This window comes from Macadamia integrifolia, unplaced genomic scaffold (assembly GCF_013358625.1).
Source record: "Macadamia integrifolia cultivar HAES 741 unplaced genomic scaffold, SCU_Mint_v3 scaffold_245A, whole genome shotgun sequence".
NCBI classification, from domain to species: domain Eukaryota; kingdom Viridiplantae; phylum Streptophyta; class Magnoliopsida; order Proteales; family Proteaceae; genus Macadamia; species Macadamia integrifolia.
In genome coordinates, this window is record NW_024870655.1 from 173,681 (window position 1) to 182,994 (window position 9,314).

The following is a 9,314-nucleotide window of genomic DNA, read 5'->3' on the forward strand; positions in this document are numbered from 1 at the left end:
GTGGGGGTGGGGTTGGGGTGGGAAGAAGGGGAAAGGGGGTGAGGTTAGAGAGTTCTTTGAGTGAGCAAGTACTCTACACCCTCTCACATTGTTTTTTTAAATCACCATTTCTCTCTCTTTTAAAAAATCAATCAAATAATACACGTGTGGGAGGCTCATTGTACGCCTTAGGCTTATATAAAATTTCCCTTTTTTTTTTTATTGATTTGTTTAGTAGTGTAAGATGGGATGATTAGAGCATAGTTATTAAATTCGCCGAATTATTCGCGAATAATTCGTGCGAACAGAATTTTTCCGAATTAAACGAAAAATTCTGACCGAATCCGAATTATAAATAGAATTCGTTAAAAATCGTGACTTTTTCTAATTAGATTTAAAATCGCGATTATATCGGACCGAACCATTTTAAACCGAATTATTCGGTTCAAACACACTTTATTAAAAAAAAAAAATCGAATTACAAAAGCCAAAAACGAGGGTTTCTGGACTTTCGTTTTCTTTCTGTTTCTTCCCCAAACCCTCATCCTCTCCATCTCCGAGACTCCGACCGGCGACTCTCTCAGTCACTTGATGTCTCTTCCAATCCATGTCTCCGGTGACTTCGTGAGTTCGAGGGTAGGTGACTCGTGAGTTGAGACCCTCTAGTTTCTCCAGCTTCCACTGCCCAATCAGGAAATCCAGAACGTCTGCCGGTCTGCGTAGTCACCAGCCGTGTAAACGCCGACCCTCTGTGCGACAGCGGCGAAATTATCGAATAGATTGGGATCTTGGCCGTCATACATGAGGTAAGCAGGCATGGCGATCTTCTTTCGCATCATATCGGCGATCCCGAGCATTCTCTTGCCGCTTCTCGTCTGCTGCAATACTACCGCAGATGCGTTCCAACACTGTGTCCCCATGCTCCTTAGCCAACCGGGATGTGTTGCCGTGTGAATCGTGACTAACGCCTGAAGTTCCATCAAGTTAACTCTGCTCACATCGTCGTCACTTTCCTTTCTCTGTTCAAAATAACAAAAGCGAGCGAATTGTCGCGCGGGGCCTCTCTCGGTGAGCGTACAAGGTTAAGGGAGCTGCTTCCCAACGAAGCAAAGTAGGAGGAGCAAGTATAGAATTCAACTCCTTATACTTCCAGATCTCTGAATTCTCACTTTTGGTAGAAGCTACTCGCTGGTTTTCTGTAACTCTGTCTTCGCTTTCTCATGGTTTCTCTTCTTACTGATTTCCTTATATTTAGATTTTGATTTTAGTTCTCTTTTTATTTTCTGATACTTCTGGCGATCGATCGAATTGATATTGTTTGGGGGTTTTCTTTCTTTTTCGGATGATCGAAGTCTATTTGCATTGCGACCTTAACTGCAAGAAAAACTTGCTAGTTCTAGCCTAACTACTAAACAATGTGGCAGTTCAAGATAGTATCTAGAGGCATACAGAAAATCAACACACTTAAATACACTTTTGAGAAGTTTCTGTTTTTTAAAAAAAGGGTGGGGGGGTAATACGTTCTAGTACCAATCTTGAGTTTCTTTGTTTGTTTTTTCAACGAGTAGATGATACAGAATTTTTCTGCAGAACTTAACGTCACTGTAGCATTTGTTCATCATTCCCTACCTCGTGAGGTCAGGGAGACAGGGACTCAGTGCCAGGGTGCGGCGGCCGACGGGTGCCGAACTGTGTTCTTTGAAAAATTCCGAACATTTTTCCTTTGAGAGGACTGGTTAGTGCTGAACCTGTTATCCCAACTTTACTGTTGTTTGCACCTGTTGCTTTGAACCTGTTGTTTCTTCTATTGAAAGATGGCAGTAGAAATCTCTGTCTGTTTACTATTGATTCTTCTATTGAAAGATGGCAGTAAATGCAAGATAATTTACTGTTGTTTGCACCTGTTGCACTTCTCTCTATTTGCATTCTTGTGCTTTCCCTTTGCCAGTACAAACTGGGTGAATCTAGTAATATCTCCATGCCATTGTACAAAAAATAGGGGCAGATTGAATGTGGCATAGGGGCTGGGTCTACTATTTTGACAGCTTTGGGTTGGAAAATTAAAGGAAAGAATGCAATTTTGAGTGAAGGACTGTTTGATGCTTATTTTTCTCTGTTGATTGTATTGTACCTTTGGTCATGCATTGTAAAAGGCTATGCATGTTAGTGGGACTTGAAAACTTGATTCTTTAATTATTCAGAGGCTATTTGCTTATGTAATGTAGTTATTAATATCATATGTATTTGTTTGTTTATATGAAATGATTTATGTTGTTTTTTTTTTTTGTGTTTCAACTTTTAACAAATAGGAAAAATGGGAAGACAAAAAGAAAATTTTTGGCAACATGCTGAGCAACTTGATAGTTCACATTTCAAATGCAAATTTTGTGAAAAACAAGTTTATGGAGGGGTCACTCGACTCAAGTATCATTTAGCTAAGGTTAGTGGTCATGATGTTGCCTCTTGTGAGAAAGTATCAGATGATGTCCAAGCAGAAGCTCTTCTTGCTATTAATTCTGAATCAAGTAGCAAAAAGCGGAAGAGTTGTACCAGTGGTGAGAGTATAGTTGGTTCTTCTCCTTGAGCTATAACTAGTCAAAGACAGTCCACAATGGAGGAATGATCCCTAAGATGGACAAATCAACTTGGGAGAAATCTCTTCGTGATCTTTTTATTAAAAATAACATTTCTTTCAATGTTGTTCAATCGGATGCTTTCATCAATTTTGTGAAGTGCACAGCCCGTTATGGTCCTAGTGTTCCTATTCCAAGTTATGGAACCCTTCGTGGAAGAATAATTCCTGAAGCAAGAAAGGACCTTGAAAAATATGCTGAAGAAGTAAAATTTTCTTGGAAGCAAACTGGTTGTACATTCATGTCTGATTCATGGACTGACTTGAAGAAGCGGTCTTTTCTTAATGTGATTGCTTATTCCCCGGGTGGTGCTCTCTTTTTAAAGTCAGAGGAGTGTTCTCATGCTAAATTGACTGCTTTTTATATATTTGATATTCTTGAGAAAGAGATTGAAAGTATTGGCCCAAATTTAGTGGTTCAGCTAATTTCAGACAATGCATCCAATTATTCAAGTGCACTTGATATGCTTACTGGAAAGTATCGTTGGTTGTTTAAGACTCGATGTGCAGCCCATGGTATCAATCTAATGTTGAAGGATATCTATGAAAAGGTTTTTTGGGTTCAAGAAATTTTTGATGAGGCGAAAAGAATTATTGACTACTTGTACAAGTCAATAATTGTCTTACAGTTGATGAGGAGTTTCACAAACAAGGATCTAAAATATCCTTGCAAAACTAGATTTGCTTCAAACTTTTTAATGCTTCAGTCAATTGTTGAAGTGGAAGAGAAGCTTAGACTCCTAGTTGCATCAGCTGAGTGGAGGAGTCTAAGAAATTCGAGATCTTTAGAAGCAGAACGAGTAGTGGACACCATTCAAAGGGAGTCGTTTTGGAATGATTCAAAAGAGATTTTGAGATTTATGGAACCAATCATTCGAGTTCTCCGTTTGGTTGATGGTGATGGAGCTACATCAGGGTATTTGTATGAAGCAATGGAAATAGCAAGAGAGGTATTGGAGAAGCTTTATGGGGAAAACCACCGGTATGACCAAATTTTGAAAATCTTTGATAAGAGAAGAGATGAAAATATTTTGGGAATCATTCACCATGCAGCTGCTGTTTTCAACCCCACTTATTTTTTTAATGAAAGATTCAAAAAGATTCCTCAAATGAAAGATGCAACAGATTTCATTGGTAAAACAGTGGTTCCACAAGATGAGAGGAGAGAATATTATGGACAGCTGGCAGTATACCACATGAAGTCTAGCACTCTTTTTACTCCCAGTGCCAAGATGATGATGGAAACTAGTCATCCTCGTAAGTGTAATAATTATTTTCTTTTTAAAATTTTTAGTTTATTGTTTCTTATGTAAAGATTACTTGTCTTTTAAAATTGTTTATTTATATATATATATATTTTTTTTTGCCAATGACAGGGGTTTGGTGGCATATACAAGGTGATGCTATTCCTATCTTACAGAAGTATGCCATTCGAATATTGAGCCAACCATGTAGTTCTTCAGCTTGTGAGAGAAATTGGAGTGCCTGGGATGCAGCACAAACCAAAAGGAGGAATAGATTGTCAGCAACAATGTTAGATGATTTAGTCTATGTGAGAATGAATTCGTTGATGATGGAAAAAAGGGGTGAACTTGAACAGAAAAACATGTTACCCATTAATCTTGACAATATTAGTGTCAATGATTTTGATCAGCGCATTGAGGACGTTGATAAAGAGTTAGAGAGATTGTTGGATGATGTGGATGATAGCATTGCTGAAGACTTGCTATTTGGTGCAAGTGCTAGTTTTACTGAGAGTGAGACTCAACCCCCAGATAGTATATAATGATTTAGTTGAGTACTTAAGTTATGGTGATGTAATAACTATTGTTATGCTTTTGTGGATGTTTTGCTTTATTTAGAATAGCTTTTCCTTTTAAGCATGAATGATGGAATTATGTGAGTCATGGACTCATGGATTGAATGAAGTCATTTTGAACTTTTATGTCCCTACAGGATAATTGGTAGAAGCATTAAAACATGCATTAGAAATTGAATTACTGTAACCATTGCTTTCATCACTCAATGACAATTTTTTTCTAGTTTTTTTATTGTATTGTATATTTGAACTACAACAATTTTCTCTTCTTAGATGTACATATCAAGTTAATTACTTAATAAATAAAATAGATACAATAAATTATAAAAAATAACATCCGAATTTTTTGCCCGACTTTTATTTTGGTACTCGAATAATTCTCGAATCCGAATCCGAATCCGAATCCGATTTTTATTTTGTCCGCTTTTTTGACCGCTTTTTTGACCGAACCCTTAAATTAACCAAACGAATTATTCCGAATAATTCTTTAGCCGAATAATTCCCGAATCTGAATTTGCTAACTATGGTCATTGCAGATTAGTGCAGTGAATTCCTCACTCATGGCTTGGCGCAATTTAGCACCCTTGGTGGCAGCAGTGAAGGATGTAACCTTGATCTCTTGGGCGTCCAAGGATGAAGTGGGAGCCTGGGAGCGAGTGCTTGCTGCTGAAGAGTTAGCTTGCCAATGGATTTTGCAATGCCAAACTTTAGGTGCGTGGTCATGGGATGGGCACTCAAGGTGGGAGAAGATGGTAAGGGAATAAGTGGTGGGTTGGATTTGGCATCCATAGGAGAGGTAGGTGGTGCAGGACTGGGGAGTCCGTGGCTGTAAGAGAAGGTTGTGGTAGGCTGGGAGTGGATGAGGGCTGCGGTAGGGAAAGAGAATGGGCTGGAGCCCCTTTGTACAAGAGTAGAGTGGCCCAGTCCAAGAAATAGTAGTGGGTGGAGGGATGTAACAATTGTGGCATATGGGAATGTAGCTTCATCAAAGATGACATGGTGAGAGATACACGTTCAGCCAGTAGCAGGGTTATAACATTTGTATCCTCTATGGGTACTACTATAGCCAAGGAAAACACATTGTGCAGATCATTATTGAAGCTGGTGCTTATTATAAGGGCTAAGCCAAAGGTAGGATGCACAGCCGAATACCCGTAATATGTGATAATCAGGTTGAGAGACAAATAGCACTTGGAAAGGGGATCTATGCCTTAGCAATGGGGTAGGCAAGTGATTCACCAACTAAGCAGCCGTCGTAAATGTAGTCTCACGAAAGGAATTGGGCATATGAGCACAGGTAAGGAGTGTAAGACCCATTTCGACCAAATGCTGATGCTTCCGTTCAGCATGCCCATTTTGTTGTGATTTTATTTTAGAACCAAACAATGTCTCAACCTGATGTTGAAAAATAATAAACTTTGAGAGAGTCTCCGAACGGTGAAACAAAGGAAACATCCATGTAAATCTACTATGATTGTCAACAAAAATAGTACAATAGCAGAAGCCATTAACAGAAGTCACAAGGGTGGGTTCCCAAATGTCCGAGTGGATGAGTTCCAGTCATGCTGTAGCTACAGACTGATTGGAAGAGAACAGTAATTGATGACTTTTCCTAGCTCACAAGCAACACAGACCAACAGAATAATTCATTGATGTAGACGGCAACCCATGTTTGTGAAGAAGATGCTCAACCGTACAATAAGCTGGGTAACCAAGACGCTCATGTCAGATGGTGTGCGAGACAAGTTCCCCAAGGTGAACATAGGGCTACAAGAGATATTTATTGAAGGGGGAGCACCATCAACTTAATAGAGGCTATTCTCATACCAGTCGCATAGGAGAATGCATCCTGAACGAGGATCATTCACATAAGAAACATCCAGGTGAAATTCAAACATGACATTATTATCAGCGGTAACACGGCTGACAGAGAGAAGATTCTTGGAAATCAAAGGTACATGCAGTGTGTTATTAACAAGGAAATGCTTATCAGAAGAAGGTAATGTAGAAGAACCAACACTCTGAATATCCAAACGTAAACCATTGCCTACTTTGACTTGATCCAAGCCATGATATGGTGTGTTAAGATGGAGATTGGCCATATCAGCTATAAGGTGGTGAATAGCACCGGAGTCTAGGTACTAAGCCAAATCAAGTGGTGCATAAGGCATAGCAAGGAGTGCAGATGGTGCAGAGTGGTCAGATTGAGCCGTGGGGGTGAAGCGATAATAACATGATGCCACGTGATTTGGCCGATGCAGATTTGATAGGGTGGTCAATTGCATTGATGAATAGGGACCGGAGGAGAGAATGTCCCGACTGTGACCTCAACCTCTGTAAGAGGGACGAGGGCGGTTTGAGGAGGTTGGTGAAGCAATAGAACCTCGACTGGCAACATGTACTTCAGGAGAGGAGAGAATTCAACTGATGTTTGGTGCTCCTTGAGAATTTCTTGATTAAGTAGGAGCCCAAAAAATATCAAAGGAACAAGGATCTTAGCGAGTTGTGACAGAGTTGGCAAACGACTCATAATCAGGTCCAAGGCCACAAAGGGTGCTGAGAATAATATCCCGGTCAGAAACCATATTGGCAGCAGCAGCGAGATTGTCAACAATGTGTTCAATCTTTTGAAGTAGTCAGACATGGAGAGTTGGCCTTTCCTGATCTGAAGAAGGTATCTCAGCTACATAAAACAAGCTTGAGATTGAGAGAATCCGCTCAAGGGAGTACCAAACAACATAAGCGTTGTGTAGGCTGACCTTGCTCGAGGGCTTGCTCACTAAGAGAGGAGATAAGCCATGTGATAATGGCCTGATCCTGCTTGTACCACAGTAAGTAATCTGGATTAGAAGGCAGGGCGCCGTCAGAAGGAGATGAAGATGAACTGGTGCAAGAAGAAGAGGAGAGGTAATGAGGGGGACATGGAAATATTCCAGCGATGTAGCCATAAAGGTCATGATCTCCGAGAAGGGGAAGAAATTGAGACTTCCAGAGAATGTCGTTGGAGCGATCCAACTTCATAGGAAGTAATTGAACAAATTTGGAGGGAGATATGATGTTAGGCAGAGTCACGGTGGAAGGGAAGGTTGTAGAAGAAGAGGTAGAGCTTGTTGAAGACTTTTCTTTTCTTTTTTTTGGGGGGGGGGGGGGGGGGGTGTGGGATAGGAGACGGTGGTCTTTTTAGTGATATGATACAATGTGAGAAGAGAGATTAAGGAATGGATTTGAATCTCCCGTAATACTTTGAGGGAGTTTGTAATGTGTATTTATAATGATAAGAATCTGTTAGAGTTAGTATTGTTTACGAACATCTTGGCTTTATCTTATCTAAGAGAGCATGGCCTCATCTAGGAGATAGAGGCGAAGCTTCAGCCGGTGTAATCTAGTGAGACAATTGTAGAGAAGGTTGAGTGGACTCAACCTTCTCAGCATTGGACTTATCCTTGATAAGTTCATTTCTAAGAAGCCTTGAATTCCAGGAGGAAGTTAATCCAAGTAAAAGCTCTCCTTTCCTTTTGATAGGGTTCTTTATTCTAAATCTTCAGTACTAGTAGAATTTCCAGTAATACAGTTAAAGTTTATAGTGGTTTCTGAATTGATTTTAAATAGAAATCATATAATCATGCTCCAGCCCTTGACTTATTTCAGTTACTCGAAGAGGTAATTTTATTTAATCCCCTTTTGGATTCAAAGAAGAATCGGTACGTTAACACACCCTTTTAAGGTTTAAGACATAATCTAATAGGTTTGTTTCTATAATGAAAGTTTTCATGTTCCACTATTAAACTAGAAGAACAAAGAACTTCAATCACATAAAGAGGCTTCGAATTTTCAGGTGCAACAGAAATTCCTTAAATAAATTAAAGAAAGAAAGAAACACACTCACAGGCCTTCGCCAGTTCGTCGAAGGGACAAGCAGGATAATCAGAACCCACAAAAAGTTATTAGCAGCAAACAGAGAAAGATGAAAACAGGAGAAAGCGGGTGAGAAAGGGGAGAACTTACAATGGGGAAATCAAGAGGGGAGCGGCGGGTCATCTTCTTTTCTTCGGGAGCCATGCAGACAACCTGATTCCTAAGATAGCTCATCACTCTCCTTCGAGGTATCATCAATGGCCCAGAAACAAGACCGTATCGGCCTACAGTCGGCACGGGAACGCCATCGTTCGCCGACAACATTGAGGTTGCTGATGATGCAGAAACAACTGCTCTCGACTTTGAAGCTATAGGCACCGAAAGAGACAATGATTCCATAATCTGCACTCCCTCTCTCTAATTCTCTATCGCGCTTGAGTTAGGGAAGAGCTTCTGTGCTCTCTTCTTACTCTGCGGCGAGCGAACCTTCCTTTTGCCCCCCATATCTTCTTCCCCAACGAATCCCAAAAACGCCAACGCCAACCACCTTTCACTTAGAACTGAGATAATTACCGTAATACGTGAAATTACCAATAAAACCCCAATCAGAACTTTTAGTTTTGTCTGTAGAGTGTAGATGATCATATTGCTTCCATGTCTCTGTCTTGTTCTTCCTCTGGGCTGGTGGGTTCTCTAAATTACCATCGTTTGTATTTGAAACAGACTTGGTAATGGATTCCACGCTCTTGAAGAACGTAGATGTGTAAGATCTATGGACCTGAATTTTAGAGGATAGCTGGATTTGGATAGGCAAGGAAATGCAGAACTGATTAAAATAAGCTCAACTTATATAGCATGGACCTTTAGCATGTGTAAAGAGTCATGGACTGTTGGTGAGATGGCCATCCGGCCTCATCACGGAACCGCAGTAACGGTCACTCCGTTACGGAAGGAGTAATTTCAGGAGTAATGGTAGGGCGATTCCGCTGATCGGAAAAGATCCGTTGTTCAATGGATCTTTGGACTCTA

The 9,314-nt window shown here is 40.3% G+C and overlaps 1 pseudogene; it reads right to left on the bottom strand.

Moving 5' to 3' along the window:
- LOC122071521 overlaps window positions 1-9,096 on the bottom strand; it is a 66,991-nt pseudogene extending 57,895 nt beyond the window's left edge.
- Window positions 9,097-9,314: the final 218 nt, after the last annotated feature.